Source organism: Condylura cristata, unplaced genomic scaffold (genome assembly GCF_000260355.1).
Source record: "Condylura cristata isolate star-nosed mole 26May11 unplaced genomic scaffold, ConCri1.0 scaffold00005, whole genome shotgun sequence".
Classification (NCBI taxonomy): Eukaryota; Metazoa; Chordata; class Mammalia; order Eulipotyphla; family Talpidae; genus Condylura; species Condylura cristata.
Window position 1 is genome coordinate 45,990,019 of NW_004567106.1, and position 21,206 is coordinate 46,011,224.

At 37.4% G+C, this 21,206-nt stretch overlaps 1 protein-coding gene across 12 annotated transcripts in view; it reads right to left on the minus strand.

Annotated features, from left to right (window-relative positions):
• NRCAM (neuronal cell adhesion molecule) overlaps positions 1-14,752 on the minus strand; it is a 179,243-nt gene extending 164,491 nt beyond the window's left edge. For all 12 annotated transcript variants that reach the window (XM_012720888.1, XM_012720886.1, XM_012720880.1 and 9 more), the window contains exon 1: positions 14,594-14,752. The gene's annotated coding sequence lies outside the window, so the exon portion shown is untranslated. The remainder of the gene's footprint in view (positions 1-14,593) is intronic.
• Positions 14,753-21,206: the final 6,454 nt, after the last annotated feature.

Genomic DNA, 21,206 nt, shown 5'->3' on the forward strand with positions numbered 1-21,206 from the left:
AAAAAAAGTTAATGATTAGAATCATTAAAACTGAGTGATGGAAATATTTTACTATCATCTCTACTTTTATGTAAATTTGAAATCTTCCATAATAAAAGTAGTTTTAAAAATAAAAAAAATGGATTCAACATATTTCCCCTATGTGAAGCCAAATTAAAAGATTTTTCTCTATAAAAACAGAATATTGCAGCATAGACTGTACAATTTCATCTGAAACTATTTAACTGATCACATTTATAATATAATTCATGTAAACAAGTTTCAGAATTTTCAAAGGCTGTAAGACTATTCCTATTAAAACAAATAACTTTATATCCATAAGACTGCCATTACTAAATGTATAAATTTACATATTCACCAACAAAATTTTACGACACCAGTGAAATTTTTGATTATTTACATTAGCCAATTTATCAAAATGTTATACAGAATGAATTTCTGATGATAAAATTTTAAATTTGTAAGTACTTTATGAGGTACAGCCCCCTGAAAAATCTTTGAAAACATTTTTCCTTTAAAAAAATAACAAAAATTTTAAGTTGCTTTAATTAAATTCTGTTCTTAAAGAAAAAGCAATATATACTACTAGTTCATTTTTTTAATTTTCCTGAATAGATTTTAATTAATAGATTTTATACCACAGTGATAGGGTTTTTTTCTTTCCTGAATTTTAGGTAAGTTAACTTATATCAAGTATTCCTTCCCTTGGGAGGTTAGAAGTCCTGAGAATGAGATGCTACTGTGTCTTACCTAAAATCTTCACCAGAGCAGTTATCCATCGTTGAATTCTACCATATCAATTAACATACTTTCTTAAAAATATATCAACTTGTTGATAAGCTTTAACATACAGATTTGTACTAAATTTTCCCTTTGAAAATTTTGAGTTGTTAATGAAATTTTAAAGGAATATCATTTTCTCAGGTATGGAACGTCATCTTTAGCAACACTTGGAGATAATGCTACCTGACAAACAAAAATGTCAACCTTACTTGATAATTTTGTAGTAATGAAAATTAAGTTTTAAAAAATTCTTGGGCCCCACATGGGTGATTTGATGATTGCAACTGAGATAGAAAAATGCAAAAAATTATGTAAAAATAAACTATTATTAAAAACAATTCTTGGGCCCTCCATGGTGGTGCAACAGGTTTAAGCACAGCACTGTGAAGCTATCCACAGCCACTGGAGCACAAGTTTGATCCCCAGCCAGGGACATTACTCACATGGCATGACAGACCTCTCCTGACCCGCCCATTGCTCCCCTCAGCAGCATACTTCGTCGATCTGCCTGTTCTGCTCCCCACTCTGTCTCTGGGAATCATCTTACCTCTTGCACCACTGACCTGTACCCCAGTTCTATATACACAAATAGATCTTTTTAAAAAATTCTTAATGGATTGTTAAGATCATAAAATTTAACCCAGTTGTCTTAAAATATAACCATTCAATCTGTGGCTGACTATTTCCTAGATGTGGGGAGGAACTAGTCATATTCTCTATACCTTACCATTATTTTTAAAACATAAAATTATCTGAAAGTGCCCCAAACATACAGTGTAAATAATGAACAGGAAGGAATTCAATAGACATAATAGTATAAACTTGGGGACACCATACTTGAGCTACTGTTTCCCGAAGTTCCAAGTTAAAGCTGTTCCAGACAATCTGGACTTGGAGTACATTACTGAATACTTGGAAAACTTTCTTGTCATCTCACTTGCCATGCCATGTATCTCAAATCTTCAGAAATAAAATCATAGAATTAGCAGGTAAAGAAAGTATCCTTTCCAATAAATGGCAATAAAATTATTTTTGATGAGAGGAGATAAAATATCAGAAGGCTATTTTGTCAAAGCTTCCTAGGACAATAAAACAGCAGGCTTTATATCACTTCTACAATCATTAATAAAATCATAACATTTTTCATATAGTCAAATATTTCATTCATTAGCCACCTTTTCCTTGACATTATACCAAATAACTTTATATGTTTCTAAGTTGCAGCATAAGCAAATGGGTGAAAACCCAACATTTGCTGTCTATTTCTGTAATATATCTCCCACATTATGTATACAAATGAAAGCCTCAAGACGGTGGTTAATTTTAAATCTAGTCAAGATGGCAGCCCACCCACATTTCCAGGCTTAAAATATAACATCTTTCATAACATTACTTTTTCACACCTTGTAGAATTCATATGTACATGCAATCATACAAATGATATTTCTCCAACCAGCTTCTGCTTATATCAGCCTCCAAAGACTGGCTTGATTTTCATGCACTGATGTTATTCTTAAAGACCTGAGAAATCTGTCACGATTACAGACTTTTGTGTGATAGAGTAAGAGACTTGACCTATTGCTTCCTATGAAGACTAAGCATCTATTTTTCAGATTGAAAAGGAAAATTCAGATTTTCTTCTTTTTGCAGAAACTGACAGGCCTTAAACATAAGTTATGAGAGTTCATTTTACCCAAATGTTGGATGCTAGATCTACTGGTCAGAATAATGCTTTAAAAGGGGAGTTAGGAGAAGAAGGCCAGGAGGAAAGGGAAAATTGGAGTACTTTCCTGTATACTGCTTGAGAAAGTTGGTACAGGGACATTATGGTTTAAGTTCTTAATTTCCATTGCATGTAGGGTAAGTCTGAGATGGTTCTTGTTCCCTGCCTGATGAAAAAAACAAGTAGATAGAGCTATTGCTGAAAAGGCATGACCCCTGTTTACATCTTCTGGCAGCCTAAATCCACCAAGAACATGTGTAGGCCATATAGAGCCTAATCATCATTCTCCTTTGCTATTTCCTTTTTCTTCCTCTCTCTCTCAGTTCAGATCCAGTTAAAGATGAATGTTAGGGAATAGCAATATTGGAAATCTGGTGAGAGAACCTTCCTGCCTTCTTCCTAGAATCTCTTATAGTTATATAAAAGCAACTGTTGAGTTATACTTTCCAAAATAATGTGACTAGGAAATTTCACAAGTGATAGTTGTAAATTATCTTGCTAACACTACCAGTGACACTAAAGCCAGACAGTTAGTAGAGCAAAATTAATGGAGAGAATAGAACATACAGAGTGTAAGTATCAGCAGAACACATTCTCAAAACAGAAAATTTGAGCATAAGGAACCTCCTTAACAGTACAAAAAAAAAAAAGTTACTTAGCAAACAAATCCCTAAGCAGCTGTACCAGTTTTACACTCAGGAACCTGGTTTACAATCTTTTGAATAGAAAGGCATATGAAAAGGATAATTAAAAGACATCGGAGATGAGTGTCAACAAACCTGACTATAAGTATTCACAATGAGAATGCTGCATTTCCTTTAGGAAATTATTAAATTCAGATTGGATCATATAGTCAAGAATGGAAAAGATCAAAATGAAGAAAATGAGGATATTTCAGAAAGTAAAGAATCCCAGAAGTATCACAATACTATTACAGCCTACCCATTCTTCCTAGATTCTCAATAAATCAGAAAAGCTTCTGGACAAATCAGAATCCTGTTGCTTTGCAGTCTACCCCAGAGCAAGATGCCACCCTCCCTCTTTGCTTATAAACAGGAGAGCAATATGGTTTCCAACACTTCCAAATCAGTAGCATTTTAAATGCTTATAATTTCCATTTCCAGCAAAATAAAAGACTACATAACTTCACTCGATTGTAACTTCATAAATAATACAATTGAACAGTTAGGGAAATGAGCTACCACAAGGAAAAATCAATAGACAACAATAAATCTAGATGGCCCAGAACTTCAACTGGTACAATTACCAGATCCTGCAGAAAAATATAGTATCTGAAATGGTTAAAAACATAAATATAGAAACAAGGGGACATTTAACAAACTATTATTCAATCTTTAAAAGGGAGGGAAATTCTAGCATAAGGTACATCAAGAATGAACCTAGAAAACAAATGCTAAATAAAATAAGCCAGTCAAAAAAAGATAAATATTGTATGATTCAGCTTATCTGAAGTAGCTAACATAGTCAAATTCATAGGACAGAAAATGAAATGGCATTTGCGAAAGGCCAGAGGTGAGGATAGAATATGGAATATTTAATAGCTATAGAGTTTAAATTCTGCAAAGATGAAAGTGTTCATACATGGTTGCACAACAATGTCAATGTGTGTAAGTGAACTATATACTTAGATATGGTTAAGATGGTAAAGTTGTATGTGTATTTTATCACAATTAAAATGTTTTGAATCACAAAAGCATAAGATATTAGGCAGATTTGCAAAATAACAAAACTTCTGAAAAAATCCTTAAGTCTGAATTTTAAAGTGTTTAACCATCATATTAGACACAAATAAAGGCAGTATTAAAAAGATCATAGAAGTATGGTCTATGCATAGCACAGGCAGAAAGAAAACATGAGAGCTTAAGTTATACTAAGTAAAACTAGAAGGTTTAAGTAAGTCTAGTTAGCATTTCAAAGAGGAAAAGGAGGCAATACTCAAAGAAAGAATTCCTGTGATTTTTCCAGTACTGATGGAAGACATATTTACCAAGAAGGAAGGAAAATAATAACACCTTCCCCACCTAGGCATATTATAATAAAACTACAGTTCTCTAGTGAGCATATCTTAAAAGCAAAGAACTATCATCTCTACACAGCAAAAGTTAAATTGCCTACAGATGTTTCATCTCTTATAATCATCCCAGTTTATGCATGCATACAAAAGTACAACCATTTCAGAAAATACTTCTTCACTACTACTGGTTCAGCTACTATGGGAGGCTGTGCGGAGGTTCCTCAAAACATTAGAAATGGATCAAATATGTGATCAGGAGGAATTAGTATTGGTACACTATCTGCAATAGCTAGAATATGGAAACAACTTAAATACTCCAAAATTAAGAAGATGTGGCATATACATACACATATGCATGTATATATATGTATGTATGAATGTATATACACAATGGGATACTACTCAGTGATCAAAAAAGATAAATGCATGCCATTTGCAGCAATATGGATGGAACTGGAAGGGATTATGCTAGGCAAAGTAAGTCAGAAGGAAAAAGATAAATCTCAGATCGTTTTATTTATACAGAGAAACCAAACAAAGGGTTAGGAAAAAAGACAAAACTTGCAAGCTGACAATAGATCTGAAGCATACGGTAAGGGAGGGTGGGGAAGGGGTTAAAACAGGAGGGAAAAGTACAAGGGACTGTGGTGATGGGTCACAGGTGCTATGGTGGTGGGAGAACTACGGGGACTATACTTGAGGAGAGAAAGCAAATACTGTCCAAAAATCAACAATGATGTAAGAAAAATAAATAAATTTAAGTATCAAAAAATAATGTCTCCCATTCTGTGGGGGTGGAGTGGGGAATGGGATCAAAAATGGAGGGGGGAAGGGAGGGAAATGCACGGGACTATGGTGGTGGCACAGGGGTGATTTGGTGATGGGAAACCTGCGGGGATTACAATCGAGATGGAAAAAAAAATATGCAAAATGATGTAAAAATAAACTTTGTAATAAATAAAAAAAAACAAAAACAAACAAAAAAAATAATGTCTCCATTACTAGTAAAGTTAAAGATGCTTACATATCACTGCTCAGCAATTAGGTCCTTAAAACACTGGGGGGAAAAAAAAACAGCAACAGATTTTGCACGCTATGTACCTGGAGATGTGCATAAGCATGTCCTGAGTAGCACTGTTCATAATCACACAAAATATAAAATAAAAAACTCAAGGGATTAAAAAATGTGGTATACTCTACTGTCATAGAAAAAAAAAACCTTGAATCAATTTCACAAACATAATGCTAATTAAAAATTAGTGTGATATTAGTTATATGAGGTTCAAAATATGTAAAGCGAAACAGTCATCTGGTATAATATATACTTCTAAGAGGAAAGAAAGGCGTCTAAACAAGGAATAAAATACAAAGAAAAGAATAGTTTTATTTCCCATCTTGGTTGTGTTTGATTTTCTTTATTTTATATATATTATATTCATTTTTAAAAGTAATGACAGCTAACACTTTTCTGTTTTATTCTAACCATACTCTCTTGAAGGACATCATTCCTATTTTATCTCCATTTTATTTATGGAAAAACTGAGGCACAACAAGATTAAGTAACATCACCATGGTTCCAGCTAGCAAATGCCAGAGCCAAGGCCAGTATCTAGGTGATATGTTTCCACACAAATGCTCCTCTGATTCTCCCTCTCATTTGTATGTATGTAATATTCCATTCCAAAAACAGAAAGAACTGGAAATGAGAAAATGGTTGGCATTAATGCTTCAGGGACTAATGGCATTAAAAAATGTGTTACAAATAGCTAAATACATCATGAGTTTAGATATATGTATATGAAATCAGAAATGTGTATTGAAAAGTTAATCACCATTTTGTTATTTTATTCTCTTCTCCACATTTTTGTTCATTTTCTAAATTATATCCAATGAATATGTATTACTTTTACACTCAGGGAAAAAACAAGATTATTTAAAAATACTCCTGCCCTTGGCTTTTTTTCCCCCCTTAATCACATATCCTAAATCACGTGGTAAATTGCATAGGAAGTCTAATTACATCTTGCCTGGCAAATAAAAGGACAACTATGAGTGTTACTGGGTTCCAAAAATGGGCCTTCATTTTGTTTCGAAAGGCAAATAGTCTTTTAAATTTCAGCAAAATTTGATAGAGGCGACAAAGAGTTGTTTTGGGCAGTCTTAAAAAGCACCTTACAAATTTATGTGGCTTCAAGGCAACCCCACCTCTACACCAGGCAGAAATATACCAAGGTGGGGTCTTCTGTCCAGAGCAACCAAATTAAATAGAAGACACAGAGGGAATTTTATGCAACAATCAAGAAACAGACTAGCTGAATCACTGTCAAGTTTAGGGAAAAAACAGTCCTTAAATGGGAGTGTGAGTTTCCTGCTGACACAAGAAAGCTGGGAAGCTGAGGAGTGCGTGGGAACTGCTAATTGTGTGCTGCTGAGCCCTGCAGGGCCTCCCAGGAGCTGCATCTGCTTTGTTTTCCAGAGGAGAAAGGGAAGGAACACATTTCTGCAATGTAGAACTTTCTTTAAAAAAGGTAGAAGCATTTCCAGCAATAGGTTTGGTAGTATTGCTAATAAGAAGAACACTCAAAGGACAATTCACAGTAATACTGAGTCAATGTCTGGTTTCTAAGTGTGAATGCTGGGCCACAGGGTCAAGTGAAGGCAGAAACAGCAGGCTATGCTCCAAGCGACCCAGGTGTTAGTAAGATTTGTCTTAAAAAAAAAACAAAATGAAAAACACATCAACTTTGTAAAGGCAATTTCTCCAAAATATCAATGTCTACAGAAAAAAACATGAATGTCCACTTTTCAATGAGATCTGTTATCACCTGCTTTGTGAATTGGAGCAAATCTTTAATCTTTCATAAATTTTGGTTCCTGACTGATAAAGTATAGAGAAAAACACCTGCCTCACAATGCCCTCACGGAGGTAAGGTGAGACAACTGATATCATGTCAAGCACAATGCCCCCAAAATGCTCTGGAAATGATGCTTCCACCCCCCTCTCATCGGCTCACCCGAGAAGCCACAAGTCACACCATATACAACACTCATGCCACCCACACACAATATGTGCCTTCTTAGAATTATGTACCGCAGGCAGACGGTCTTCAAAAGTCACTCCTATCTGGTTCACAATCTTGAAAATGAAGATTAACAACTCAAATATTTTAAAGTGAGAATTGGGAGTTATTTTTCACTTCAGATTTCATTTAAAAATAACAAATTACAAAATAGTTGCTGGAAAGGGAAGCTGCTAATGAATATTTATGAGGTCTGCTAACCAGAAATAAAGGCAAAAGCTGCCTTTTCTTGTCACATTAAAATGAAAACAAACAAGATTAGGATGAGGCAGTGGGATAGCCAACGTGAAACTTTCATTTTAGGGATGAAGACAAGGAGTTTGATAATCTATAGCTGGTGCTGGGGACACACAGCCCCTAGGAATTCTAATGAACACAACCCTCAGAGACTAAAACAAAATTTCATCTTGAACACCCAAGAGCAGTCATTTGGCTCTTGGTGAGTAGATCTAACTCTTGGCTTCCTTGCCAAAGCAGATGAAAATTCAATAAAAATTAAGAATAAGCGGTTGAAAAATGCTTCTTTTCCATGAAGTACTTCATCAACTTTGGTTTTCTTGAAAGACAATTATACATCATCCTTGGGCCAATAACCTGATAAAATACAATGAATACAGCCTGAAATGCTTTGATATGTAGAATGTGTATACTCAGTTTTCACTGCTGAGTTTCACTGAAGACTGAGTGGGGTAAATGAAATTGTTATTCTGAAAAATGAGCACCATCATGATACATCAGTAAGAATCATAGCTAGGAAGTGGTATATGTGATTTAAGTTCAAGAACAGGTGATGAATAGGCAAAAGGAAGGAAATGACAGCTCTGTTTCTGGTGAAACTTCTCACTGCCCCACACCTCAGACCTGTACCCCAGCTCTGTCTGCATAAATAAATAAATCTAAAAAAAGAAAAGAAAGAAAGAAAAAGGCAAGGCAAGAATGACACTGAGCAAAATGGGTTAGGGAACTCAATTGATTCATTTTGATTGCATCAACAGGGTTAGGCACTCTATTTAATAATCAGACCAAGATAATATCATATAGTACAATAACACTGAGGCAACCTCCACTGGTAGTAGATAGTTTTAACTCATATTTGATGACACTATTTATAATAATTATTTAAAAAAAAGAAAGCAAAGTTACTTTGGGTCAAGGGTGATGAGGTTCTCTGGCTGCTCAGCAGGCGCTGAACGCAGGTTCTCTGGGTTTCTTTTGAAAGAAAATACTACAATATGAGATGTATCTAAGATGAGCTAAAACTAAAAATGTAAAGAAAGCCTATGCAGACAGTTTCGAGAAATGAATAGACGTTTGATGGCCATGATAGAACCAGACCATGAAAGAATCCAGTCCAGTGCTCTTTCACCTACACCACTTCATCTCTGTTTGTTTCAATTTATAGCACTTGCCAAGGAGAAAATGAAAAATTCAATATGTTTATTAGTAATTCAGAAATGTTACAATTGCTTTTTCTTATCTATCTTCCGACACTGTGGTTTCAAAAGAACAGTCAGTGTAAAAACCTAGCCCTATATCCACTCTTTAATCTTATCTCAACATAATTAATTGGTTAAAAAAAACTGATTTTCCAAAGCTCCAGACTTCTTCCTGTTGCTCTAAATTCCTTCCTAGTATTTAACACTCATGAGTTTTTAACAATGTCATCCTAACATCTGAGTTTCAAAAGAGTTTGCACTGGAGACAAATAAATGGCTCAGGATAATAAAGTATATATTTTTTCTATTTTGCATTTTTATTTACTTATTTGTGTTTGTTTTTATCTGAAATTTGAGGTTACAACTGTGGTTCTCCATAAGTACACGTGCCCACCCACCCTCCATCAAACCCTCTGTGCCAGTACCCACTCTGCCTCTCTCCTCCATCCCCTCCTCCCCCCCCTCTGGTAACCACTAAATTCCTTCACTATATACTTTATATGGACCCAAACCCAACTCACTTATTGAAGGCAGAAGGCAAGGCATGCCTCAGTCCTCTCATCTTAATTTCTTGTCCTTTAATTTCTAAATTAAATGAGCTTTACTCATAGGACTTTCTTTTCTGCTCTTTACTTATTTTAGATTCCCCTTGGAACCTTGTCCAGTTTCTTCACATACTTTATAAAATGAGTAATTATTTAAATTTGCTGGTGATGCATCTCATCCTCTCCAAACTCCACTAATATATGTAGTAAATCTGATATTTAAATGCTTTCTGCATGGCGACCAATTGGTCAAAACCAGTGCACCATTTATGGGTTACTTACAGGTAATTAAAATAAAAGCTATAATTTAATGAGCACTTCCTGTGTGCCAAATACCAAATATTTTACTTTTGAATCCTGACAACTCTAACAGGTAGATTATGATCCCTATTTTTTACAGGAAGGGCCTCAGTTAGATGATCACAGATCTTGATTCTGATTCTAGAGCCAGTAACACATTAGAATGCTTTAAAGATATAAAACCACATACTCAAACATGCACAAATTACAAGTTGTGTGTGTGGTAGCTACCACAAGTCTAGTTTTCCTGAAATTGCACTCTGAGGTGAGAATTTGCATGCAGAAATTTTGCTGTTGCAGGCTCTTGGGCTGAACACCTGTAGGAGAGTGGCCAGAACAGGGCATGGCAGTGGGAGAAGCTGGGCTGGCTTCTATGCAGCCACCACAAAGCCCAGCCACACACACAGATACCACACAGATCTTGGTCCAGGGCAAGGGCCAGGGTGTCCCCAAGTGGGCCAGTAGTTGATAGTGCATCGCCTGAGACAGTGGGTGTACTGTTAGTGAGCAATTCTACTTAGTGAAGGCTGGTGGGCAATCACCAAAAGGAGGGGAGCAGTAGGAGATCTCACCTGTCAACACTCACAGAAGCTGTCTCAGTCCTGACTGGCAAAAGGGACCTGGGTGGTACATCAAGTTCGAAGACAGTGACTTTATTTTCTGATCATATCTTAGGTTATGGTTCTGTATGCCTGTTTGTGGGTTTCAAGTCTTCAATGCCAGAGAAATCAAATAAATAGACTGAACAAGAAAGAGAACTGCAAATACAATTTTGGTTTATGTGTATGAGGAATATCTGCCTCGCCTTTCAGTCTCTCTTTGTCTCTTTCCAACACTCTTTTTCTCTGTCCCTGTTCTGTAATCATAGCCTGCATGAGACACACACACCAATATCATAACTCTTTTAACAAAACATGAAAACCTGGATTAAAAAAAAGGGGAAAGAGAAGAGGAGAGAGAATATCTTGAAATTTTGGTAATAGATAATTACTACCCAGTGGATATTGTCATTTTGGAATGATATTAAGTATGATAATATAAATGTCCTCAAAGTAAAAGTGGTTACAAAGAATAAATAAGCCCTGTCAGGGCCCTCCCTGGTGGCACAGCAGGTTAAAGCATTAAGAAGCTAAAGTCACTTCATCGTGAGTTTGATCCCCACCCTGGTGGTGACCCACATGGTGCAGCAGACCTCTCCTGACCCACACACTGCTCCCTTCAGCAGGGTACTTTGTCAGTCAGCCTGTTCTGCTCCCCCACTCTCTCTCTGGTGAATCTTCTCACCGCCCCTGCACCTCTGGACTCTACCCCAGTTCTGTATGCATAAATAAATAAATCTTAAAAAAAAAAAAAAGCCCTATCAGTTCTGCATTCTCAGTGAATTTTTTAATCTTCAACCTTTCCTTATATATTTCTATTTTCTAAACCACATTAAAAAATCATAATGCCTAAGGATTGCCCTGGCCTTTAAGAAATTGCACAGATACAAATACTTGTGAAGAGGAAATGCTACTTCCATTTTGCATTTTATAATGAGAAAAATCAAATGTTTTAAAAGTTTAAGATCAAAATCATCCATTATTTTTATTTGTCTATTATGTAGAGGTTTTTAAAAAGCAAGACAGTCAACAACTAGCAAGAATGGTTGATTAAGGCATGAATTTGAAATAGATCTCCCAGGGATAACAAATCCAGTTTATATTATGGGAAAATGTGAAGAGTCATTAATTCATATTATGCTGCCTTGCTATTCTATTAATGCATGCAAAAATAAATTCTCTAGTCACCATTTTAATTTTAACACAAGCAGGAAGATATTAGTGTAGAAGCTGGAGTTCAAAGAGCTAATAATAAACCTGAATCAAGAATATTTTCAAAAGTACCCAAACAACAAAAGGCAGTGGAAAGTGAAAATTCAAATGTAGTAGAACATTATCTGATCAGAAATCCGTTGTCATTGTTCTCTACTGAAATGACCCACAAACTGCTGATGCAAAGTCTATGACCTCTATGGCGGGACTCAATGTATATCAAAAGTTGGTGGCTCAGCATTTTCTCTATTCTTTCTTTTTAAAATCCCACACTACAGAAGGGCAGAGGCTAACACATTTTACTGTTAAATATTATTCAAGCCCACTGGAAGGCTGCCCACTCAAAGGTGTCACTCTGCCAGCTCACACATGGGGTCTGGCTTCTGGTAGGAGTTTTCCTGCACAACCTCTGCCTGCAGAATTCTGGGCACTAACCACACGGTTAAAGGAAAGCAACATAAACACTGCTTCAAACCTTAATCCTTGCAAGTGGCTATTCCAAGACTAACATAGACTCTGTCCACTGCTTTGTTTGTATAACAGCTCTAGCAGCACACACTTTGATATCTGTGCAGACAACAGTCATCCAATGCTGCAGAATTCTACTCTGCCCAGGAAGAGAGTTCAGACAAATCACCACCCCACCAGTGCCACAAAAACAGTGGTGACATGTCCTTTGGCAGCATCATAGTGCTTGTGCTCACTGCCTACAGCAGCCTGCATACCTTCCCACCCCTGCTCATGTCCTTCTGCCCACTGTCACCAAGTCATGCAGACAGCGTCTCCCCACAGATCTAACCCCTTAGCGAATGAAGGGGCATTCACCTGCTTCCCACATCCATGTTACACTGTTTCTACTGCTGGCCCATAAAACAAACTGTCAACAGCTTATCCGTATATATCGGTCACACAAAGAAGAATATGAATGAGACAGAAAAAGACACAGACAGAAAGAGGCAGATAAAGAGAGCGACTGAACTAGGGACACATATTCCTTGCATCCTGCACATAAACAAATGCAAACTCCTATTGTTACTGGCAGCTTTCAGGGTGAGTGAATCACGTTTTGTACACCACCCTGGCGATTTACAGCCCACTGGTTTCACAGCAGTGACAGACCATTTGTGAATTTCAGAGAACAATTCATTGTCCTTGAGACCACCTACAACTTGCATGTATCTGCATCACTCAAAGTTACACCAACTCAGCATTTCTATAAATTCCCTGTACACATAAAATTCATAGGCTATTGCAAATTACTTAGACAATTCAGAAATGTCCTGTGTTTAAAAGTACTGGTTATAAAATAATTGATGAGTATCTTTTTTTATTTCTCGATGTATGAAAGTCCTTTATTTTAAAGGGGGGAACAAAATGGAAAGCAAATCGGATATTTCAGCAAACTGGGTTGCCAGTACTTGCACTGTTAGTGAATGTGCATAATATATACTGTTACTAAAAGTACACAGTAGGGTGAAACTGGCTTGATAGTGGATGTTGAAGTGATGGTCCTTTCTCAACTATAAACACAAATGGTTTTCTCTTCTAATCTTTCATTTGAGTGGTGGGACCAGCATAGTAAAACACAGGCTATCAAAAGCAAATTCCATGTCAGAAAATTTCAATTATAAAAATTAAAAATAATAAAGTCTTCACTGGAACCCAATGAATTAAAATAAATTCTGTTTGTTAAATGTACAGGGATTAACCAAACCAAGTTCCATCAGTGTAAACCAATTTAATTAAAACACCTATTTCAAAAAACATAGAAAACTTTCATAGATCAATAAAGATTTGGAAAAAGAAAAAAACTGTTAAGGTAGAAAGGGCAGAATGAGTTTGATGAGGAAGGTTCTGGTTCTGACTGTTAGTATTAAGTAAGTTATTTAGTTTAGCTTTGAATTAATTCTTTTGTGTATAAAAATGAAAGTGATCAATAAGTTGATTTTTTAAAGTTTCTGGAAATATTTAGTGGAATGAATTAGAAAAAATATAAAGGGAGTATTCTGTAACTTTCCAAAAGTCTTAAGAAAAAAAATCACTAAGCTAATTAAGATCATAGTAATTAAATAAAACTCACTCAAAATAGTACTATTGTGAGTATTATTTGAATTTAAAATTTTTACCCATGTCATTCCCTCAAAGAAGGCTCTGAGTAATGTATTTAAAAATCTAACTCTGGTAGATTTGATCTCAAACAGAGCAGTCTCTGTTAGAACAGTTCCCCTAACCATGCTCCGGGTCATAGCTGGGAAAACCCAAAGGGAGGGCCATGCTCTGCTCTCACAGAAGCAAGAAAGATCCTTCTGGTTTCCCATAAGCAGTGCTAGTATCCTGCCAGAGCACTGAAGTCAAGAATCCAAGAGAACACATACCTTATGCCGAAAAAGACCTAAACTTTGGAAAGCTGAGCACCTTGAACAATATCTGTGAATTAAAATGGAGAGTGGGATGAGAGTTTCTCCTAAATTTTAGGAGTTTAAGGTTCATATTTTTTTTTAAGTACTAGTTTAAAAACTGATCTTCCTTTCTTCAAACTAGAAAACCTATGATATTTCATGAGGTAGATATGAAGGTTCATAGGGAAACTAAATACATAAGAAATTTCTCTGAAAAGAAAAATGTTAGTTAATTTTTAGGGGATGTGTGTTCAAATAAGTCATCACAGATCAGAAGCTATAACTTTAAATAAATTCTTACTTGGTCAAAACCATCCACTGACTGCCCTCATAACTATTAAAATATTCTCCTAGAAAAGAAAAACTCTCTTTTTTTTTTAATAGAGAATTTTAAGTGACACATTCCTCTATGCACTCTTTTCCATGAAGCATAGACCAGCAAATTTAGGCTTTGGAAGACAGAAAGGAGTGATTCACTCACCTTCAGAAGATTCACTGCACCAAAATTCTTCTGACTGTTTCCCTGATTTTTGAGGCTGTCCTCCTTTCTCAGGATAATGTCAACAGTTGAGAGCAGTTTGGGTGAAAGTCTTCAGCCAAAAGGAATAGGGAGTGCTGAAGAAGAATACCACAAAGACTCCTGACGAGAGGGAAAAACACAGAACAGTGCAAGTTGTTTTGGGTTAATTAATTCTATGAAGCTGAGATTTCTTTCTACTTCCTACTCAAGTTGACATGGGAGAACTTAATACATAGTAAATTCCATAGTTAACGTTAGCCAAGTATTACTGTACTTGAGGACACCAACGTCTAAGAAAGGTTAAGCAACTGAATGGCAACAGGTAATGAAAAAAGGAAACATAATTCCAGTTCCATTTTGGTATAGAATAGAAATCTGAAAGACCCTTAATAGCAGGAAACAACTGTGCCACAAATGAAAAATGAAAAAGAGGCATTTGATCTTATTCTACTCTCATTCTTCATGGGAATACATTGTACTTTACAATCACATCAACACACAGGCTGCAGCTGGGGAGAATCTAATAGAGGTTGAAAAGAACAAACAATGAAGAACTAAGTATTTGATCAAGGTTGACTATGTCAGAGAGGAACTCAGCAATGCAATTACATTTTAGAGGTGGCTCTGAAGGCAATGAGAAAAGAAGGCATCAGGGAATCAAGGAGTTGATGAACACGCCATTGTAAGAAAACAAGCATAAAGTGAAGGTAGAAAATACACAGAAAGAAATCTTAATTAAAGTGAAGTGGGCAAACAGACTTGTGGTGTGTTTATTTAACACCTAGCTTTTATGAGAAAGGGCAAAAAATCATTGCAAGTACTGTTCAGAAAACCTCTTTTGAACCAGAACTTGAGGGTCAGTCTGTACTGAAGAGAAGAGAAGCTGGGACTTGTAAACCTTCCTCCATCGTCAACATATGACCTTGAGCTTGCTAAGTGCTTCTCAACCCTGCCTGCACATGAGCAACACTGGGCGAGCTTTTAAAAACACTGATGATTTGAGGGGTGAACCTATTCTCCTAAGTCACATACAACATTGCAAACCAATGCTACTTCAACAAAAATAAATAAATAAAACCAAGTTTTGCCCCCTCCACGTCAAATAAAACTGTAACCCAGGAGGTCAGACTCTCGGGTGGGCTAGAACCTAAATTTGTACATTTTTCCAAAGGAGAGAAAATCAAGGAAGAAGTTCTGGCTTTACACATTCTGTCTTTTCACATTTTGTACCAGATAACTAAGTTTGTTGAAAAAAATTTAAATTAATAGCATCCAAAATTTAAAACCTTATTACTTTGAAGGAACTGAAGACTTATAGAGGTACAGTGACAGGCAAGGAGACCTCCATGCAAAGTATCAAGAACAGGATAGAGTCCAATCTTCAGTTGTCCAATAAAGGGCAACTGAAGTCAGTGCTGTTGCAGGCTGGGTTGGATCTCAGGAAGACAGGGAGTCCCAGTACTGACTAGGGGTTGAGGCCATTGGCTCTCAGGGGTGAGGGAAGCACCTCCCCTATGGTAATGATAAAGAGAAAAATAACCCTAGTCATTAAATTACTAAGCATCTGCACAAGCTGGATGCTGTGCTAAGAAGGGCTTTGCGCCTCCCATTGCTCTCGGACCTCACTATTATTATCCCCAATTTATAAATGAGGAAAACTGAAGCCAACTGACCTTCAGACCTTCGTCCAGCCTTCAAAACAGTGAAACTAGAATTTTAACAAAGTCATTCTCTCCCAATCCTGTATTGCCTCTGGGAATGTAGCTAGCAAGTATCTGAAGACAAGGCTACTCCCCCTACAGCTGTTTGGCCTTTTTTGTCACAAAGTGTTCCCATGTTGGAAAGTGGAAAAAGTAGCATCATGGAGTTTTCCTGATGCCCTAAGATTTTTTTCAAATTAAACAACTAATTTCTAGTTGGCAGAAGACATTTTATGGAATGATTTTTATCCTTCCCTCCCCATCCCCCACCCCTCCCCCACCCATGTACAGTTTCAATGGTGAAATTTAATTATACTATTTTGGGAGTTTCCGTTCAGGCAAATATCAGAAAAGTCATCACTAAATTACCCAGTCATTCATGACAGGTGAGTTTAAAGGCCTTACTGGAATCTCTGGAACATCATTTATAATGCACTTGGAAAAAAATGTATGCGACATTTCTGCACACATCTTGGAGAAGTATAATTGCTGTAGTTTGCTATGTCATTACGCGGACATTATATAAATTATTTTCTTCCTTTAAATAGCATTGCTATTGACTGTAATAAAATTTAATTTACAAATATCCTACATGCTTAATATGTTTTATTTAAGAGGCTAATGCAAAACATTACAGTTTCCAATACCTTAGGCATTATAATTATAATGTGGCAGAGTTATCTTCACAGCTCATTTTAATAATAATGCAAAAAGATGGTTTTCATTAAGACACTCTGGAAAGACAGTGACAATAAAAATAAAAACCCATTTTTGGAATTATAAGGATCCTGGAAGGTCATCAGATCCAACCATCTCTTTATCTTTGACTTGTTCCATTTTTAGGGGAGTTCTACATGGCATGGAATCTCTTCCTGGAGCTCTTGCTGACTGGATCTTGTTTTGCAGCCATCCCAGGCCTAGTAGGCTTACCGTCAGCTCTGGCCATTTGAAGAATTTTGGAATGCTTGGCATCATTTTCAGAGGTTTTAATGGTAGGCAGGGGAAACAAGCCAGCTTGAAGACAGCAACTTGAGTTCCCCTGAGACCCTCTATATGCTCTTTTTCTGGGCTTTCTGTGGTATTCTCCTGTGGCCTCTTTCATAGCCATCACTCATCCTCTCCTAGCCATGCTGCCACTGCAGTCTCTGATTACCGCTGCCCTTAGAGCCTGACCAGGTGTGCACAAGCGTACATACCCATGCTCAGTTGTCCATAGTCAGACACAGGTGCCCCATGCCCACCTGCCTTCTACAGTAACAAGATCAAGGCAGCAGGTGATAGCCACAGGGGCCAGTAGCATAAAAGCCTGGCCAGTTTCATTTACCCTACCCATATTCACATTCTAGTGCAAATACCTCACAGACCACTGTTCAGAAAAGGGGGATAACGCTGTTATTTTAGCAGAGGTAGCCAGCGATTGGGCCAGGAGTGAGCACCTGGCTCAAGAGGATCCCACAGACTGGAGAGTGACCCCCGAGGCAAGTTGTTACAAACATTTCTATCCAGAAAAGAAATGATAATCAGTCAAGCCAGTCAAGCCAGCTGTCTCCAGGATTTGAGCTGGATATGAGAAAGCAGAGGAGAGTCTGTTGAATATGTAGAATTATACAGAAAGGCCAGAAGAGGGACTATGGGCAAGAGGAACCAGTTCCTGAAGTTGTCACAAATTCTGATCATTTTCCACTTTCCAGATCCAGACAGAAGAGCACTGTGCTAAGTTCCTCCTCCTTATAGGGTGCCCAGAATAAGTCCATTCTGTTACAGTCCCAGAAGTCCAATATATATGTTCTTAAATCATAGGATATCGTTAATCAACTATGCTGGTACAGCTGCAAATGAGGTTTGACAACATACTCATTTCTATGTCAGTATTTTTGTTAGAACCAAGGGAAGGCTTTATTTCCACCACAACAATATTTCACTATTTTAGGGTGGGCTTGTTATTCCAAGCCACCAGAAAGTTTGACTTCCCAATTCTGTGTTTGCAAAATATTTGTTATGTCCTTCACCTTTCATGTCATCTACAAACTAGGCAAGCATGCTATCTAGAGTGACATACATGTCGTTAATAAAAATATTGAACACTATTTCACACAGAAAATAGTGGTATAAACAGACTGAAAACCAAATTGCTAATCAATTAATGAATTTATTTTAGTTGCAAGAACATCAGTTAATAATTACCAATCTCCAAATTGGTTGCAAATCACCCTGAAGGTAAAAATAGCTCCATAAACCGACATAACCACGCAATTCATTTTCCAGATAAAGGTTTTAACATTTACTTGATAGAGGTGGCAAAACCCAGAAGAATTAGGTTTCAGCATCATTAGAGAAAATTAGGTCATAGTTGAGATAATTGGCAACATGAACTTTGGAGTGAGAGTAATTATCTGTGCAATAGACCAAGAAGTCATGTTTGAGAAACATACTGCAAAAACAGCACCAAGTTAGCTTCAGTCTTCCCTGAGGTGATCATGAAAATTAGTAGAATCTGTCATTTTGGGTTATCCTATGTACCCCTGCCAAAGGGAAACTGTTCTCCATAGATCTCACTATTTGTCTAATTTGGCTTTCAGAAAGCTTTGTGGGAATCTCTCCTAGTAAAAAGCTCCACAGTGAAGTGCTCCCTCACACTGAAGTGTCTGCTTTGCCCAGTTTTTGTTTTTTCCACCATTACTGTCAGGCTATGAGGGTATAATTTCTCATGGGACCTACCTGGAAAAACTCCAACCCATCCTACCATTGTAACTTCTGCCCTACGAGCTACAAGAAGCATGAAGAAAGGGCAGCCTATGGACCTCCCAGAGGCGACTCTCTGCAAAGGATGGCTCTAGAGTGAGAATCTGGTGAGCAGGCTATTAAAACAAAGCATGACAATATGTGTTGATTTCACATAACCTCTGTCAACCATGCTGAGGTGTTCTTGGAATGCTCCCTTTTCTTCAGCAGTATTGAATTGTTAAGCTGCTTATTCAACAATCATTGCATCCCTTTCCTTTAAGTTTGGAAATGGGTAAGACAATTCAGTGTTGAAAACTTAAAATAACCAGTAAGAACAAAATGAAATAAGAACTGTTTAAATATGTTTCAGCTATAGCTACAATTTCCATCATGGCTCTGTTGGGGTTAAGCAGTAAACAAAGGAAGAGTTTCATAGAACATACTAAAACGGTTTCTTCTAAAAAGCCTACCTTTGTAAATTTTCCATTAGTAGACTCAATGGAAACTTTAATGCTAATAAAAAAATTCCTAACATATGTTCTTATCCTTTCTTTATCTAGTGGCCATGTTTCCTAGGAGCTATCACTAAGTCACAACTCTCCAAAACAAAAAAAATAAAATAAGAGCAAAACAAAACTTACCCACTAAGGGCATGGTGCTCAAGGAACCACAAGAAATGTAAAGATGAGTAAGCCTCAATGACAAACCAGATTAATGAAGAGAACAGATGTTTTGCCATGTGGCCTCCTTTGGTTTATTTCCCTAGACATAACCTCACATATTACTGAAAAGTAAGTATTTTTCTAGCTACCTTAAAAAAAAATTAAGAGCTATCTTTAAAAAGCTACTTTAAGGGCCCTCCCTGTGATACAATGGGATAGGATGCACCACTGCAAGTCAACAGTAGGCACCTCAGTGAATTCAATGCCCTGCCCAGGAGGTGACTCACACCGTGAGACAGACCTCTCCTGATCCGCCCGCTGCTCCTCTCAGCAGTGTACTTCACCCATCTGCCTGTTCTTTTCCCCACTCTGTCTCTGGTGAAGCCTCTTCTTGCCCCTGCACCTCTGGCCTAAACCCCAATTCTGTATACATAAAAAAATCTTTAAAAAAAAAAAAAAAGACTTTAAAAAGTCCAGTGCAGGTCGTTGACTTTTTAATGATTCACCAAAGATGGTGTCAACACTGCAACTCCGAGGCTAGCTCTGTCGACTTTAAGTCCATGTTGCTTCCACCAACCCAGAAACACACCCATTAAAATGATGGCATGGAGGCCCTCCCTGGTGGTGCAGTGGGTTAAAGCACAGCACTAAAAAGCTAAAGCCACTTCAGCATGAGTTTGATCCCTAACACTGAGGAGATCCACATGGCGTGGCAGACCTCTCCTGACTCGCCCACTGCTCCCCTCAGCAGTGTACCTCCTCAGTTGGCCTGTTTTGCTCCCCTCTCTGTTTTTTGTGACTCCTCTCACCAGCCCTGCACCTTTGGCCTACACCCCAGCTCTGTTTGTATAAATAAATAAATCTTTCAAAAAAAAAAAAATGATGGCATGGAAGCTTATATTGAGTCCATCCTCCACACTAGGCACTTCCGTAACTGGCTGGTATATATTTACACTCACTTATGAGGTGGGCGATTTTATTATGCCCATCTAATAGTTGAGAAAACTGAGCACAGAAAGTGGGTCACTGGCTCACAGTTACGTGGCCCGTAGGTACAGAAAGGGCAATGCGATCCGGAAAAAATGTGGAGGAAGTTACTGGATCTGTTGCTAGGGAAAATGCTAAGAAAGTTTTGGAACGTTTTCTAGCACTTCCAGAACAGTGAGACTTTTCTTCTCTTTTAAATCCTGTGAGAAGACACTGGCATCAGAGATGGGAAAAAGACGGCCAATCCAAAGCCAGAAGGAAATGCGAAGCTTCCCTCCCCTCCGCCATGGCTATGGATGTGTGAAGGACTTGACAACATGCAGAGCTTCCTGCGGATGAACTCCACCTGCTGCTTCAATGCTAGCCATGTCTATTTTCTGTTATTTTGAATTCCTTGGACAGCTCACCCTGATTAAGCAAAGCAGAGTGAACAGGCCCTTGGCATCTGTGGCCTTATATTTGTGGTGATTTTACAGGGACTGCCTAGGAGGTTGATGAGTG